Source organism: Ambystoma mexicanum, chromosome 10, assembly GCF_040938575.1.
Source record: "Ambystoma mexicanum isolate Mex_15411 chromosome 10, UKY_AmexF1_1, whole genome shotgun sequence".
Classification (NCBI taxonomy): domain Eukaryota; kingdom Metazoa; phylum Chordata; class Amphibia; order Caudata; family Ambystomatidae; genus Ambystoma; species Ambystoma mexicanum.
The window spans coordinates 1,618,824,822-1,618,842,136 of record NC_090932.1 but is presented as its reverse complement, the minus strand read 5'-3'; the positions used below and the strand labels follow the sequence as shown (position 1 = coordinate 1,618,842,136).

At 44.7% G+C, this 17,315-nt stretch overlaps 1 long non-coding RNA gene across 2 annotated transcripts in view; it reads right to left on the bottom strand.

The window, feature by feature from the left end:
- Nucleotides 1-17,315, bottom strand: part of LOC138492674 (uncharacterized) — a 264,148-nt gene that overhangs the window by 125,534 nt on the left and 121,299 nt on the right. For both annotated transcript variants that reach the window (XR_011276248.1, XR_011276247.1), the window contains exon 2: nucleotides 7,482-7,584. This is a non-coding gene — a long non-coding RNA (uncharacterized lncRNA). The remainder of the gene's footprint in view (nucleotides 1-7,481; nucleotides 7,585-17,315) is intronic.

The following is a 17,315-nucleotide window of genomic DNA, read 5'->3' as shown; positions in this document are numbered from 1 at the left end:
GGGTCCTTAAGCAAGGCCCTTTTTGCCTTATTGGCCTTTTTGGTTCGGGTAACCCTTGTCCATTCTTCCTCGGACTCAGAGGCACTGCTCCCAGAGGTTCCCGTCTGTTCTTCCAGGTTTTCCCGGATTCTGCGAGCCTGGGAATGGCTGGCAGAATGTGGGGACCTGGTCTCCTGTGTCCTGCGCAGTTCAGAGGAGTCTTCAGATTCCTCCTTGCTGCCAGGATTTGATGGGTACCCCCTCCACTGACCTAACTGGGCAGAGGTTTTCAGGATGCCCTTAATGGGCCTACTCTCCTGGGGTTCCCCATTGAACTGTACTGTACTTGGGTGCCCATACCCGGATGCCCACCCCTCCATTCCTGAGTGGTACTGGCCTATGAGCCCCATACTCTTAGCTGGATAGTAATCTGCCATCCCTGCGGCCCTGTGCTCATGTGCGCCAGGGGACATGGGGGTGGTAGAGTCCAGGGACTGGGGGAGATGAAGGCCCCTGGGGTTAGGGCTCCTGCGGTTATGGTCAGGAGTCTCTCTTTCCCAGCGGACCTCATCTCTATCCGCCCCTGCTCCCTGTTGCAATGCAAGAGCCTGCATTTGTGCTTTCAGTTCCTCTGTTAAGGCCTTACTCGACTCTATCAGTCTCTCCTGCATCGCTACCTGCTGTTGGAGCCTATCATTGTGTTGACAGAGGGCCTCATTCTCCCTCTGTGCTTCCTGGTTGGTCCTGGAGAACTGGGCCAGTCTTTGCTGCAGGAGGTTTACCTCCTGGGCAATGTCCCTATTGGCCTGCTCCTTTCTTGCTAGAGCATCTTCCACCCTTCTGGTGTGCTCTACCAAGTTCTGGTTTTCTTTTTGGAGATCACCCAGCCCCTGGTGGGCCAGGTGATTTTCTTCCATTTTTCTTTTTAAATGGCAGACTTCCTGGCCTAAGGCGTCTCTTTCCTGACTAAGAGCCTGGATTTGTGCCGCCAGGTCGTCCCTTTGCCTTTGGAAGGCACCAGCTTTCTGGCGCTCCTGATCAAACTCTGCCTGGGTATCCAGGTCTTTCAGAATCAGTTTATTGCTCTCCTCCTTCACTCTATCTAGGTGGCCTTGCAGGGTGACTACCTGCTCAGCACATGCCCTATTGAAGTCTAGCTGTTGCTCCAGCTTTTTCTGGCTTTGCAGTAGGGAGTCCAAACCTTCTTGGTGTTCCTTCTGCAAGGCCAGAAATCTGGTATCCTGTTCTGACTTTTCCTTTTGCAGCACATCCATATCCTCCTTTATTTTAGTGATGTACTGTCTGGTCTCATTTTCTGACTCCTGGCTTCTGTGCAGCCTTTGCTCAGAAGAGTCCAGATCAGATTGGGCCTTCTCTAACGCCATCTGTTGCCTTTTTGCCAGATCATGGCCTTCAGCACATTTATCCTGTATGGCTCCCATGTATAAATATAAATATGCCGCTATCCTAACAATCTTGTCGTGCTCATCTTTGGCCTTAGGAGCCATATATAGTTCACTCAGGGCCACGTGTAATGGACCCTGATCTCTATATATATCTGACCCTGTTTCGGTGACCTGTTGCGTGATGGCCTGCAACCAGATTGTTTGGTCCTGGTGAGTCCATTCACCTCTCACAAATAGTTTGTGTAAGAAGTGCTCTCTGGCTATTTTCATATCTACCAAGGTCGTCATTCTAGAGATTGGTCTCTGTCCTGACTTACAGAAGTTAGTATTTTAGTTTTGCAGAACAGAACTTTTCTTGGAGTGTCCCTTTTGAGGAATGCTTCACAGCGTAATGCAGCGTGGTGATCCGATTGGATGTATGTATCCCGTCAGTTAGCACACTGTATTAAGCTGCACAAATGGTATTCTAACCCAACGTCTCGGCTCGAGCCCCCACTTTGTAAGAGGATTCAATTCAACACTACAGCTAAGTCAACGCCTAGTCTGGAATACTGAATGAAAACCCTTATTGATATATCTTTAGGTCCAGTTCATGCGTTCTGGATGACTACCCTTATATAACACCCCTCTCTTGGAATCCCCCTGACCCCACTGAGCCAAGAAGTAGTTCTGTTTTGCAAGTTAAAAGGGTTTATTTGATGATTTAAACAATAGATATATATATGACACTTTATAATAAATTAATAATTGAATAGCACACTTAATCTGATATGATAAAGATTGACAACAGAGAATCTGGCACTAGCACACTTCTTTATAATTACTAAGGAGTTGAGATGAAATGGATAAGGTAGCACACTGGTAATTAGGAACAAAAGTATAATGTGGTAGAGGATGCTTTATGTAAGCTCAGGTGGATGCAATATTCAATGAATGCAGTACAGAAAATACGCAATATGATTTCAACCAAACAATGTAATCACTTTTCTCTGGCTATTCACTCCCCCCCTCTTTATGCAATGCAAGGAAATGGGAGGAAAGCACACAGTTCTCAGAAATGCAATCAATGTAATCAGTTCAATCCAGCAAGCTTAGACAACAGAAAACAGATAGGAGTTTTGAAAACACAGGCCCAAATGCTTTGATATGTGCTAGCAATGGATGAGAAATATGCTGGAAATGCTTTTTAATTCCCTTTCAGAGGTTCAGGGTGAGTGGTATCTAGTTAATATTAGTCCAGGCTCACACTAGCAATGAGGCAGGGATAGTTAGCAGGTTAACCGAATTTCTGGCAAATGGAAGGCAAGCAGCAGCTGATTTTACATGTGAAGAAATTGCAAATCGCGGTAAAATTCGCAGATGCGTGTTCCGCGATTGCGGTAAAACTATAAGGGGTAGGAATGCGGTTCTTGGTGCGATTCAAAGCTACGATTCTAAGCTATCAGAGGAAAGTTACTGCAAGTCTCTAGCCCAAACGGTCGCGGAGATATGAGCGATTTAGTGAAGGTCGTTTTTCAGATTTGCAAATTTCAAAAGCTCAAAATGACAAGTGCAGCTTGCACCTAGAAATGACAGGTGACAGCTAGGAGGCAGTTCTACTTAGGTTAAATAGATTGAATTAGATGAATTTAAACTAAGAGATTGGTTTGGTACAGTTTGGCGGTACTCACAAGAGATTTTAAACAGGAAAGCGACTTGGTCACGGACTTCAGTCTGGTCAGTTCTCTCTGGGTACAGCACTGCTTTCTCTCTGGTCTGGTCTCTGCTAGGCACAGCACTGCTTTCTCTCTGGTCTGGTCTCTGCTAGGCACAGCACTGCTTTCTCTCTGGTCTGGTCTCTGCTAGGCACAGCACTGCTTTCTCTCTGCTCTGGATAGATTGAAGTCTCTAGTTTGGCTTTCTGGAGGTTGATGAATTTGAAGTCTGGATCTTTGGATGTTGTAGTGTCCGGCAGAGTGCGTTGCAGCAAATGGAATTGAAGGTTTCTACCTAAGTTTCAGTGGTCCATTTATATGTTCTGCAAATGGGCGTGTGTGTTTGGTCATAACTAAACTCGCCCCTCTCAATTGTCATTGGTCAAGCTCTCATTCGTCCGCTGATTGGCGAACTGAACTGTGAGTCAGAGGGATGTCATTTTATGATCTCTTGAAACAACCTCCCTTATCATCTGTGCACCCAAATCTATATATGATCAAAATACATACTTCAGAGTTACACAGTTGTTTGAAATTACATATACATGGTGTGGCTGAATCTAGCCATGTCTCTGTCCAAATCTGCTCATTCTAGGAGCTTGCATTCAGGGAGGGTACATAATTGACTTTTTAACTGCTTTTTCAATTTCTGACATGGACCCAACTTTACATACATGTGTGCAGGGAGTAGGGACATTAACTGATGAAGTTTCAGATTTTTAACATGCACACATTTAGAGTAATATCCACTTTTCCGCTAAAACCCCCCCGAACATACCACCGGTTCCTACCACGTCTTAAACTGTGGGCAGAAAAATCACAAGAATTATGGTATCATTTATAAAATTTTCACATGTCCGCTCTATGAGTTATTCATCTTTTTAAAGTTATGTTCTGGCTCCAAAGGGGTGTGGTTTCCCAGGTCACATGGTATAGAAACCAGTCTTTCCAGTTTCTGCCAAGCCAGCTTGCTCTCACAGGCAGTGCCCCTCCCAGCTCTTGCCAAGAGGAAGCTACATTTTACGACTGCGGTAATAAAAACCTTTGCCTGAGTGAAGAGGGCTTTGTTCACTCTCTTGCAGAGCACAGGTAATTCAATTATCAGATAGCTGGCATATCCTTAGTGTGGGCAGCAAAAGGAAGGTTGGCCTGGGAACACAGTGGTGACTCAAATTTCACTCCTGATGGGGGTAGTTGCCAGGCAGAATCAAGTTCCTTAAGCCAGACTTTCAGCTACTGTCATGTTATTTGTTGCTTTTTAAATTAACTTGCAATTTTACACATGCAGCTAGAATGCTGATTCTAAGTGCAAAACTATGACATTTAAACAATTGCAACCTATGTGACACTCAAAAGTAGGTCACTCAGTCAATTTAAACATTTAGATTTTTTTTTTTTAGTGTCTTTCAATCCAGTGCAACTTAAACTGCTGAAATCCACAGCGCAGCCAGTCTTGTTATAAACCTTGTCTTATGATCTTCATTTCCCAGATTTTGTAGGCACACAAAACTCCATTCTGCCAAATGTCTGCTGGTGTTCAGTAAATATTTTGCACATATTGCAATGTTTGAAAATAGGCATTTTGACTTGCCTTCAGGGAAACAGAGTGGTTTTAAAACGCCGGCTTTTGGATAGTGGTGAGTACTGGTACTGCACCCATTTTTGGGATTTAAGAAAATGAATTCCCAACAATTCTAGGTTGCATTTGGCAATCAGCATTGCCATTCCCAATGGTTTCAGACTACTGTGTGGGTAGTCCAATGGTGGTTTTAGGCAGTTTCCTTCTGTGCCCATAACATCGGCAAAAATGAATGGCAGCCTATTCTTCATGCATTTCCCTGTGCATTTTCTGGGAAGCTCTGGCCATCATGATGTTTTCCTGTCAGTACTGCACAGTTTTGAGGTAGGGCTCGGATGCATGGGTAAATACATCCCACAATCTGTACGGATCCCTTCTAGTGCATTAGAAGTTGATTAATCTCAAGTAGTTACTGAATGTTTTAAAATAACAATAGAAGAGTGGCTTGAAACCTGTGACCCAACTGATTTAGGGGGTCACACAGTTAAGGAGCTGTTTGCCCAGGTAATTACGTGCTTACCAGGCCCTAAACTTGGTCTGCAACCTATAAGGGATCAGAGGGCAGTTGTTCAACTCTACTAAGGCAAGTCACAGAGAAGTGATCTCGTGTGTGGGTAAACGGGCTGCACACGCTGCACCTCAGGGAGAGTGGAGGAAGGTGCATGTGCTTCGTTGATTGATAAGGGCCGCCTTGCAGTTAAATGATTAATAGCATCATGAAGCCTTTGTCAGGTATTTATCAGAGATAAATGGAGGTCAGAACAGTGCTGAAATAGTCTGGAGGGACCGTCCTTTCAGCAGATAAGAAAGAGTCGTGTGTATATATATATATATATATATATATATATATATATATATATATATATATCAATATCAAATACAGCGTTAGGAGGCTTATGATTTCCGTGCAGGGAGGATCACGCAGGTAAACTGGGTTTTTTCAGGTAATAATTCTTTCTCCCCATTTCTCCAGTGCCTGTCTCCCTCGGTTAGGGGCCACCATTTTGACTACGTGTGTGTAAGGCCAGTCACCGAAAACGCTGACTAAATACCTCAAACCTTTGGAAGCCATCATTGAAAATGAAGACTGCGGATGAGATGTTTGCCATATTGTGAAACCTTTGTGGAGGACAGGCTGACATGTCAATGAAAGTTCCTGCCCTGTTGTTTGGGCTGACCCCCCCAGGGTTTTTAACATGACTTTGGGAAATGGGTTTAATATCCATCACAGTGGGCCTCATTACAAGTTTACCGGTATTCCGGTGGCAAATCTGCCAGAATACCACCAAACGGAATTACAGTTACTGCCACTTGGTCCAGAGCAATTACTGCCAGATTACAAGCGGTGGTATAGTGGTGCTAGCACCCATCCACTGAGTCATACAGCAGCAGTAACTCCACCAGTGGTAATTCCGACAATTTTGCCAATTTTTGGCAGTAAGATGGTGGAATTACCTCCAGCATTTTGCTGGAGTTTTTTCCTCTGCCTTACCACCAAAGTTGCAGTACGGGGGTGTGGTAATGCAGCAGTAAAGCAGTGGTACTGCCATTGTTTCCCACACCGCCGTACTTGTAATGAGACTCAATGGTTGAGCATGTGCCTTGCACATCATGACCTGACCAGTGTTATTTTCATTCTGTTGCCACATTAAACATCATATTATCAGTTTCAATCGACGTCGATTCGATGCAGTGTTTATAGAGTGGCTCGAGCTCATCAAACTGCCTGATCATGAACCTCTGGTTCCTTGCGCTGTTTGAAGCCTTAGGTTCTTTGCGCTGTGTTACTAAGGCTGTGTTCTCTGCTTGACCCACCAATCATTTCAGTGATTCAATGTTCTCCTGGCAGGGGTGGACTGGCCTATTGGGAACTCTGGAGATTTCCTGGTAGGCCTCTGCTCCCTGGGCAGGGGTGAACCGGCCTATAGGGAACTCTGCAGATTTCCTGGTAGGCCTCTGAACCCTGGGCCTCTTTTGCCTGGTCTTTGCAAATTTTCCCATAGGAAAACGGTTCGGTTTGCTGAAAATGTGTAATATGGGGCCACTTTGGAAATTATTTCCAGAGCCTCTTTTGGTTCCCAGTCCACCCCTGTCTTCTAGTCAAAACACTAAAATCGATACATTCGTGGCACCAATCACTATTACTAACCCGTATGTTTTCATTTCCCTACATGTTGTGCGTTAAGTCTGTACATTGTTGTCTCCTGGCCTTTTCCCACTCTTCCCCTCTTCCCCACTCTCCATGGCCAGTTTCCTTTCCACACCGCAGATCCCAGTCTGACTGCCATGCTGAGTGGGGTCGCAACTCACCTCTGATGGGCACAGTATCAAAGACCGATCAAATGCAACCAGGGCCTAGCCATCTTGATCAGGGCTGGGCAGGACAGACAAAGAAAATGTCCCACCCAGAAGCGGGTGAAGCCAGATTGTGAAGCGAAGATAGCGAAGTGTGGGGCTTGGTCTCCCCATGCCCAGAGGCAAAGCTCGTTCTTCTCACCTTGTGCCATGTATGCCACGGTGTGCCACTGTTTTCCAGGGTGACAGTTGGATAACATTCATGAAGACATTTTTGAAGAACACTACCGCCTACATGGCCTTAAAAATGTCCAATGTTGGTTGTCCTTAATCTATGTATGTCCACTTAGGTATTGTCCCCGGTGACTGTTCCATTTACTCCCCTCCACAGCTTGGTCAGAATGTCCACCAATCACACCCCATAGCTCACTGCTTACTATGGGGTGGGATTGCTTATCTGTCACACCTTTTTTGTGATCAAAAGAGCATTGTTCCCCCTGTACATGAATAAATAACGACTTCACTTACTTATTGTTCACTGAAGAAACTCGCCAAGCTTCTGCACGGGTGTCGTAAGCAGTGCAGCCGGTCATGCAGCCGGTCCTGGGGATTGGCGTACCGTGCCAGCACCCTGCATATTGTAATTCACAGCATTACTCGGTATTTACTAAGATGAAGTATTTGCCACTAATGCAGTTAAACAAACCAACTGGACATGAGCGATCTCTTACATATGCAATATCCTTCCCCGTGCACTGTCATGATGCAGCATATCCCATGTAGGTTTACACCAAGGACCCCCAGAACCCAAACACGTGAAGCACAGCTCTTTACGACAATGTTAAAGGCAAGGAGTGCTGCCAATGACTTATTACAACACGATAGGTAGGCCTCGGATGTGCTACAGGGTGTAAGGTGAGTGTGGTCAAACGTGACCTTGATTCTGAAGCTCCCCACTTGACCACACTGTGTGACCCTGGTTAAATCTCTTTATCGCCCTGTTCCCCAGTTCCCTCAGCTTCCAAAATTGGCAGCACTTAGGACTAGGTTAAATGCCACTATTTGTGTATTAGAAATCAAGACAGGAATGGCAATTAATGGTAGCAGAGCTGCATCATGTCAGACTCTGGGTTTGTTCTCATAGTGTATGGAGGCAACACTGCCCATGTTCTGCATGGTGCGTTGATGTATAGGAATGTGGAGCTGCACATGGCCACTAAAACCCAATACATGGCCAAGGAACGCATGTGCATTAGATCTGCAAAGTGTGCAACGTCGAACTGGATAGCTTCTTGGCGCTTGGCAGCAAAGCAAGAAAGAAAAACAACACCTAGGAGGGCTCTATAAATCTAGAAGGAAACGCTTAGAAAGGGATACAGGTGTAGAGGCATCTAGGTGAGAACTCAGAAGCATCCTACTGGCTACCGACGGGCACCCACTATCTGAAGCTCAGGCTGCCTGCACCCTAAGGCCCAAATGGTTTGGGCATCTTCAGGAACCGACAGAGGAGCGCATCTGCCCTCGGCATTTCAGGCTCCCTGCTCTGGTCAGAAATGCACTGCCCTCATTAGAGTCCACCAAGGTCCTATTCCTTGGGAGGAGATGTGAACTGAAGGCCAGGTTGGCAGTGGGCTTAGCTGGGCTGTTGTGGAATTCTGACTTCCACGCCAATCCCTTTGTGTAATCCTGGGCTAATTCTCTTACATTCATTCCTGCGCCTGTCTTCCCACACCAGCAAACCCAGGACCATGATTGGAAAACAGAAATAAACTGCAACCAATTGACCCAAGAGCTACTATATTTACAACCGGAGCAGTTTCATGTGTGCCGCTGTGGTGCACGTTGAGGTATGTGTAAAGTGCATGCGCTGTGTGTGGCTTTTTGCATTATACTGACAGGCTCAACAGGCTGGCACTATACAAACATATATAATGTATGTGCCCAGATTCCAGTTCAGCGTGTGAGTTTAGGGAACCACTTTGACACTTTGTTCTCCAGTCTTCTTGGTACTCACAAAAGTTTGGAGCACTTATGCATGTATAACTACCCTCCCAAAACCACGTACAACATCCTGTTTATCCATCGAAAACCTAACAACACCAATCGACCAGACATCGACATCCCACGACTCATCACACCCCTATTGACGCCTTGAACCAAATGTATTATCCTCGGTGACATTAACTTGGGCTTCAATGGCATAGCTGACTCCAAAGCCGCTGCGTTAGCATCAGCCCTTCAAGACATGCAGTCCTCCCAACTCATCAATACACCCACACACAACAAAGGCAGAATTCTCTATTGGATTCTCACTTCCAACTCTACCATTAACATTGAATCCATCTCTGGAGTACCTTGGAGTGATCACTTCCTGATTACCTTTGAACTAGCCATCAGCAACTTACAGCCCTTCACGAGACACACCCCCAAACCTATAATGGTCAGAAATATCCATAAGCTAACATACGACAGCCCAAATCTCACGATCACAGCGTCACTCTTAAACCATGAACCCACCAACACCCCAAGCGACATTGCCAACCTCTACCACTCATGCCTTCAAAACACTCTAGACACACATGCTCCTATTGTTGCAAAAATCCCTAGGGTGCACAAACCCGCCAACTCGCGGTTTGATGTGGAACTCATCAACTTACGTCGTAAGAAACAAGCCCTAAAACACCTGCACAACAAGAACCACTCTGCGACTAATGGTACGGCACTAGCCACAGCTACCAAAAATTACAAATCGGCAGTAGTGGGACACAAATCCAGCTCTTACAATACCCGCATTTCTAACGCAGGGTCGAACACCAAAGAGCTTTCCTCCATACAAAGAGAATTGGAATCATTGATTCCCACCGCCTCAACCACGTAAGTAGATACAATATGGTGTACAACCATCCAAAATTCTCTGACACATATAATGAATTCCCTCCACGATAAAATTAAAGGCAAAAGAGATGCCCTGGCTACCAAACATTATCACACTGAACACCGTAGACACTGCTAACCTTTACCCTCCACATAGTTTGCCCCAATTCAAATTTAACAGTCACTCAAGAGCAGACACTATCTACCATCCTTGCCCTAAAACCCTCCAACTGCAAGGGAGACACTTGCCCTGCCCGACTTGTGAATCTCTGCGCACCGACTCAAGCTCCCATTATCACTGACTTCATCAACGTCTCCTTCTCCAATTCGGTTCCCACGAATTTCAAAGCAGCATGGATAACCCCTTTACTCAAAAAGCCCTCTATTGCCCCACCATTCCTACAAACTACCGGCCAATCACTACCTTTCCCTTTCTACTTAAGATAATAGATTGTGAAGCCTATTCCAAAGTCCAACTGTTTCTAGAGAGAAACCACCTTCTTGGCACCAGACAATTAGGCTTTCGGCCCAAGCACAGCATGGAAACTGCCCTACTGAACCTCAACTTCCAGGTGGACAGCCGCTGTGATGCTGGAAATCTAAGTATCCTTCTCCTCCTTGACCTCTCTGCCGCCTTCGACTTAGTTGCCCATGAAAAACTCTGCCAGTCCCTTAGCGAAACCATTAATTTCTCCCCAGAAGTCACATTCTGGGTCAAATCTTTGTTATCAGAATGCACCACCAGAGTCTTCATTGGAGAAGAGGCCACAGATCCCATCTCAACTCCTCTCAGGGTTCGCCAAGGATCCTCCATCTCCCTGACACTCTACAACACTTAAACAAAACCCCTAGTTGATGTCCTAGGCTCCCTGGGTATCATATATAGAAACTTTGCTGATGACACCCAAATTCTGATCCCTATCTCTGGTGATTACAAGCAGGACACTGCCAAAATCAAGAAACTACAGATAACCATCCAAAATTGGATGGCTACTCACAGCCTGTGTCTTAATGACGATAAAACAGAGCTCCTCATCGTGGGCTCCCCGCTCAACTGAAATCTCTCCATAACAACTACTCCACCATACTCATTGGCGTCACATCCATCCCTGTATTGAAACAAGTAGAAACACTGGGAGTCTACCTAGAAGGTGATCTCTCAATGGCCAGGCACATTAACGCCTTAACCTATTCTACAGCATATACTTCTAAACTCATCTCACTAAGCAGACCATACCTGTCACCGCATAATTGCCTGACTCTAGCGCAAGCTCTGATCCTAACACTATTGCAATGTGCTCTTCCTGGGTAACTCAGCTACAAACCAATCTAAACTGCAACTATTATGGAACAAAGCCCTACGAGCCGCCCTAGGCTTAAAACGCAGCAACTACATCTCCTCAACCAGACGAGAAGCTCATTGGCTGCCCATAAAAGCGAGGATTCTTTTTTAAGACGCTCACCCTGACTCACAAGTGCATTTACAATGATGCACCCGCATACCTCAATGACTGTGTTACTCTAGAATCATTGCAATGGTCTTTAAGATCTAGTTGTACTATCTCACTGGACATACCAAGGTAAAAGAGCAAAAGGGCGATAGGCACCAGTTTCACAGTTGCAGCCCCCACTCTATGGAACACTTTGCCTGCATCTATTGGAAATTAACCCCAATTTAAAAAAACTGGGCAAAACCTGCCTTATTGACAAATATGAGTGCTGCCACCTGTTTCTGTTCATATGATTGTACTTGTATCTGATAATATGCTGTAACAAATGTTGTGATACCCCTGGGTATGGGCGTTCATGAAATGCTATAAATAAATAAATAAATAAATAAATAAATAAATAAATCCGAATCCAGACCAGCAATCTGAAAAAATAAGCAGAAGAAAAACAGAGTTCAACTGATCTTTCATTGAAACTCTGGTGTCAAGATATAATCCAAGAGCTTTAACCTTAGGATGTGCTTCTATGAGACAACCAGCTACAAATAAACTGTTATAAGTAGTTGGGAGTTTATCCAACTTTTGTTGAGTACCAACAAGAAGTAACTGTGCCTTTGTGAGGAATTCGAGCATCCACGTGGTGGGTGTGCGCTCGCCTGGGCTTTTTTGAAATGTTAAATGAAATTGAATGATGGTAGATCAAGCTCTGGAAAATGTGTGCAACTAATCTGCACAAATCGTCCTATGCTTACCGCACACCATACTCTGAGTTCACACAGCCTACAGGCGCAGTCCCCCCATGAATCTTTAGTTGCAAGTACACCATGTCATCTCAGAAGGGGAAGGGCCAATCCTACTCCCTGCCACGGCCAGCCTAGTTAACTAACAAAGGCTCCATGGATCCCCCCTGTCCCTTTGTTGAGCTTTGTAGCTGGTGGCAGCATTCACATACTAATCAGAGTTTAATAGAAACAGGCCCAAATGGGGCCTGGCGGCTGCAGAGGCTGGAAAAAGAGATAGGAAACCCCAACACCCTTTTATATGCACTGTGTCAAACTAAACCCAGCTCCCACACTTAGTATTGATTGACAGTGAAAATGTAATATCTGGGAAAGCCTGTTTACAGTAGTCATCCCCGCAGGGAGATCCCATTCAGAAGGTACGAGTATGTGAATTGCTGGAGCCAGAACGTCTGCTCTCCCCACAGTTTCAAGGAAGACCTGCCACTTTAATCGGGAAGCCCAGAACGCTCCATTAACCAGACAGAGCTTTTGATCCACAACAGACAGGAAGATGGCTGGGACTTAGTATTCCATGTGTTCACTTCTTTACCTTTTCTGTTGCAAATCACTCTGGTTATGACATCACGCACACAGGAGATTGTTGGTGAGGGTCCAGGATTGGTTCATTAAGGCAAGCTTAGCCTAAACCTATCACTGTGGCCCATTTGGCTTTAAAAGAGGGCTGAGCCACTCTTTTGGCAGATCAGCTGAAGGTTTCACCAGAAGCAGAAGGAAGAACTCATCGTTTGGACCATGGCTGAAGGTACAGTCTGCCTTACATCTTCTACCAGTGAAGGAAGGCCAGGACCTCCAAGAGGGAAGCAAGATCGCTCCCCTAAACCTCTCCCAGCGAACAGAGGGAGATACTGAATCCAGAGGACCCTCCAGTAGCCCCAGAACCGATACCAAGCCAGCAAACAGCGTGGACTGCTATGCTCTGCAGCAAGCTTCCTAGGTGGGAAGTGCCAGAGACTCTCGGAACCAAACAAAGGACAAGTCCATTGCCTGCAACACTCTCCTCAGCTTTGGGCCATCCACCTTAAAGGACGACATGAGTCCAGTGAAGAAGGTTGGAGGAGTGCATCGACAAACATCTACCGGCGTCCGCCTTAAAGGACTTTTTTGAGCCAGTCAATACCCTCGAGCTGCAACTGACTCCACTGCTGACTGTTGTTACGTCGCAGTTGGTAAAAAGTCATCCGAGACATCCTGACCAGTGCTTCAGAACCACTGACCAGCACTGGGACAATGATTCCAGAACCCTAGCCGCCATGTAGGCCAGCCAGCCGCCGTCCATCCAGCTTTGCTCATCAAACTGACTGCTGCCTGATACTCACTGCTGTCTCCCGTCTTGAATTCTGTCGCAGAAGCTGCAAAGCACCCTGAAACCGACTCAACACTGTCGAGCACCAAAAACTCCTACAGCATAAGGTACATTGTGGTTCTGTCCCCCTGATCCTTATCCGAATGTCTCTTAGTGACATATTATGACTGATTGCTCCCTTTGTGTTGAAACCAACTATCCTTTAACTATTTTGATTATTTACTATCCCAACTACCCTCCTGTCAGTATCCAGCGTGCACCCCTTTTCCTTCTTTGAAACTGTCTGTGCTCTACATTCCTTTAAGGGTGGATTGTATTTTGTAGTTTGCTACAACTGTCTGTTGTGGTGTACTAGAAATGTGGGGCTGATTGATGGTTTAGAAACCGATATTTATCCCTGTAGCACTGGTCCAGAGCTGAACAAGATCAAATATAGTGTTAATCATAGCGGCATCAGCTATGTACTCACCCGACAATTTTAACATTATCTGGGTATTATCAACGGGTTTGTATAAAAGACACCTGCCTCATCAAGCATTGAAAACTAACGTTTCATTAAGATGTTGACAGGCAGATGAATACGTCATCCATAACTTCTGCCCCTCGCCCGGCCCAATTCCGCACAGGTGAGAAACATTACTCACTGAGGCAACCATACCCTCTTATCCCAGACAAGTACAGCAAGACATAGAGACTATTTAGGCTGAAGATGGGGAAAGAAGAAACTAACGTTGTAACATGAATAAGCACAATCATTAGACACGAAGCACACATGCACTCAACATGAAGAGACAAAGACACTATGTAAAATATGCATGTATACATGAAGAATACTAACATAGCATCCATGAGACGTGAAGAATACTAACAAGCCTAATATATAAGGTGAATGCAACATACCCTGCACATGAATAAAGCTCACGAACATAGAAATAAGAGTGTAATCGGGCAGCCATCTTCTTTAAAATGGAAGCCACAGCATTCTTTTAATAAAAACGAAAAGCTTCAAGACGAAAACACTCAACACGTTGAATCTCCAGAAATAAACATCTGTGCAGAGCCCAGCCAGTAGCCAGCAACCCAAGCCAAGGTTACAGTGATAAGAGAGGATAGGAATGGCAAAGAGAAGGCACGAGATAGTAATTCCCAAGATGCAAGCAGTATACTCCCAGATTAATTAAAGTTCATAAAAAGCATAACCAAGCTTTGTTAGCCAGGTGCAAGGACACGCTAGACCAAAAGACTCCCTGAAGAGTAAGTCAGGCATGTCATAGAGGCAACAAAATACACAGCACAAATTGTAATATTAGCTTAAATCCCAATAAATAGGAGATAATTCCATTGCGTACACGGTCTCGTAACATGTGACCCACAATTGGAAGACAGTGCCTATTTATCAGAAACCAACATAGATAGGACATCTGCGTTCTGCCTACAGATACACACACAGACACAAGGCACTGCACAAGGCCAAGTACAAAGAGATCACCCTGACTCATGGCCCAGAGATAAGGGATGGTAACTTCTTTAATGAACAATGAACAGTCCTCTCTCCCCTACCCCTTATCCGTCTCATGTGTTGATGGCCTGCCAAGGGTCGAAGGTTGGTTAGCAAAAAGACAGCCAATTAGAAACCCCATTGTTAGGCTGCCCATGTAGTAGTATGCCAAGCAATCACCTATTGTAGAAATTAGGTATTTTTACCTTTATCAATATAGAGGAGGAGCCATCATATTATTGTAACCCAATTAAATGTTCTGTACATAGAGTCTATATGTAGCCACCACCACAATTCAATTCCCATCCCCCATAGGTGTTTGTAACCAAGATTATGATATGACGCCATTGATGACGAGTTTGCAACATTCAACCAATTGTTTTCTATGTATCCATTGAGAGCCGCAAGATTTTAATGCTTGTCCCTGCTTTATTTGATTGGTATTAAAGCTGGACTTTGCCTCACACTTTATCTACTTCGTCTTTGAGTCCAGTTTGGAATGACTCCAAGACTTCTGGGAAATTTGGGACTTTCCTGAGCCGTCTTAACAAAGATATTAAATAATGTTGTGGAGAGACAGGGTCCCTGTGGAACACCATATAAACGCACAGGATTAGCAGCCACACCACCATTAAAAACTCTTGCAATCCTACCTATTAAAAAATGTAAAATCCACTTGGCTGCAGCTCCTGATAAAAAAGCCTCAGATTGAATTTTCTCATGTAAAATATTAAAATCCACCAGATCGATAGGTCTAATAACAGAAGCATAGAGATATGGCCCTGGTCCATGTCAAAGGATACACTAGATTTGAAATCTAAAAGAGCCGATTCCGTACTATGGTGGGCACGAAGCCTGACTGCCTCGAACCTAAGAGACTATGCTCTACAAGATGAGCCTGAATTCGCAAGTACGCTATTCTAGCTAGAATTTATAAAAGAAATGGAACATTGGTAATAGGGTGATCATTGGTTGGCGTAACAGGGTGCAAGGATGCTTTCTTAAGTAAAGGGGTGATCCATGCCTGTTTAATCAAAGATGGAACATATGCTCTTTCAAATGAAATATTTATAAAGTCCGTGATTGTCAATACAAGGCTTGCGGCGCACTTTTTTATGACCTCCGCAGTACACTGATGCCCAGGACAAATTGTGGGTTTCAATTTCAGCAGCATCTCGAGCACTTCAGATTCCGTAACTTTCTTAAACTGAAATAATGGCATATTTGTTGTATCAGTAGAGCATCCATGCTCAGGTGCTTGTACCACCACCTTCTTAATATCAATAGCAGCCTTTAACTTAGTTACTTTGTTAACACGAACCTGCTGATTTACGATACACCATTCTCAGCCCTTTACTACCTGTTCCCCCGGTGCTGCATTAGGCTTTTCAAGTTCCTTCAAAATTCTGAACAACTCTCTAGAATTAGAACTGGCGCTTTGAATGCGCTCATCATAAAAATGTTTTTTTGTACTTAGTGATGGCCTGTTTATTTAACTTTTTATCTGCTGCTGAGGGCCACTTCTTCCAATGTCTGTAGGCCTTGTCCTTCGTAACCTGCAATACCCGTTATTCTTGCTTGTGCCATGCCCGCGCAGAGGAAGCCCCCTGTTGAGTTAACACAGTCTTACCGGGGCTGTTAGTCCAGAAACGACCCTAACCAAGCATAGTAGGTATATTATGTTGGCCGGAAGCCAATCGCATCATATGACCAACATCGCAAACACAGAATCGTCAGTGTAACCACAGGGCGTCCATCTTGTGTAACATCCGCCATTTGCTTTTTTCCTTTCTGTCAAATGCTTTGCAAAATGTATTATATTCTGAAAGCTCATACACGGTGCGAGGCCACAGCCTATATGTTGAAAGATCAACCCAGACAGTAGCAAAAGGCAGTTAAAGCATGAATTATACTCTTCTAGCGGTCCTCCTTCGCGGATCTTCCTTAGAACAGGCTGACCTCTAGTTCATGAATAGAAACTGGTAGATAACGTGCTTTGGAATGTGTCTCTCTTGCGAACACGATATCCTTGCTGAACAAGTGCTTTATGTTTTTTTATAACAAAGAACTATGTCTGCAACTGTTGCTAACTATAATAGATTGAGTAAGAAACTTGTCATAATGTGTCATATTTATCATAATTGTCATCACCGGACCCTAGCTCAAGAAGATACATTATGGGCGGTTTAATGTGCCTTCAAAGTTTGCATATTTGTATATATGTTACTGCTTGAATGATGTTCGCTCTCTTGCCTCTCACGAGGTCTGGGTGACACACGTTGTGAGACGTTAGACCCAGTCTGCCGACTGAGCATACTTTGCAATAAACCATAGTACTTGGAAAATCGAATCTCGTGTCTGTCATATTACTAGTAATTGGTTATTGTGCCTTAATTTCCATATGCGGAGGGTCTTCAGGGCCTAGCAAGGCAATAC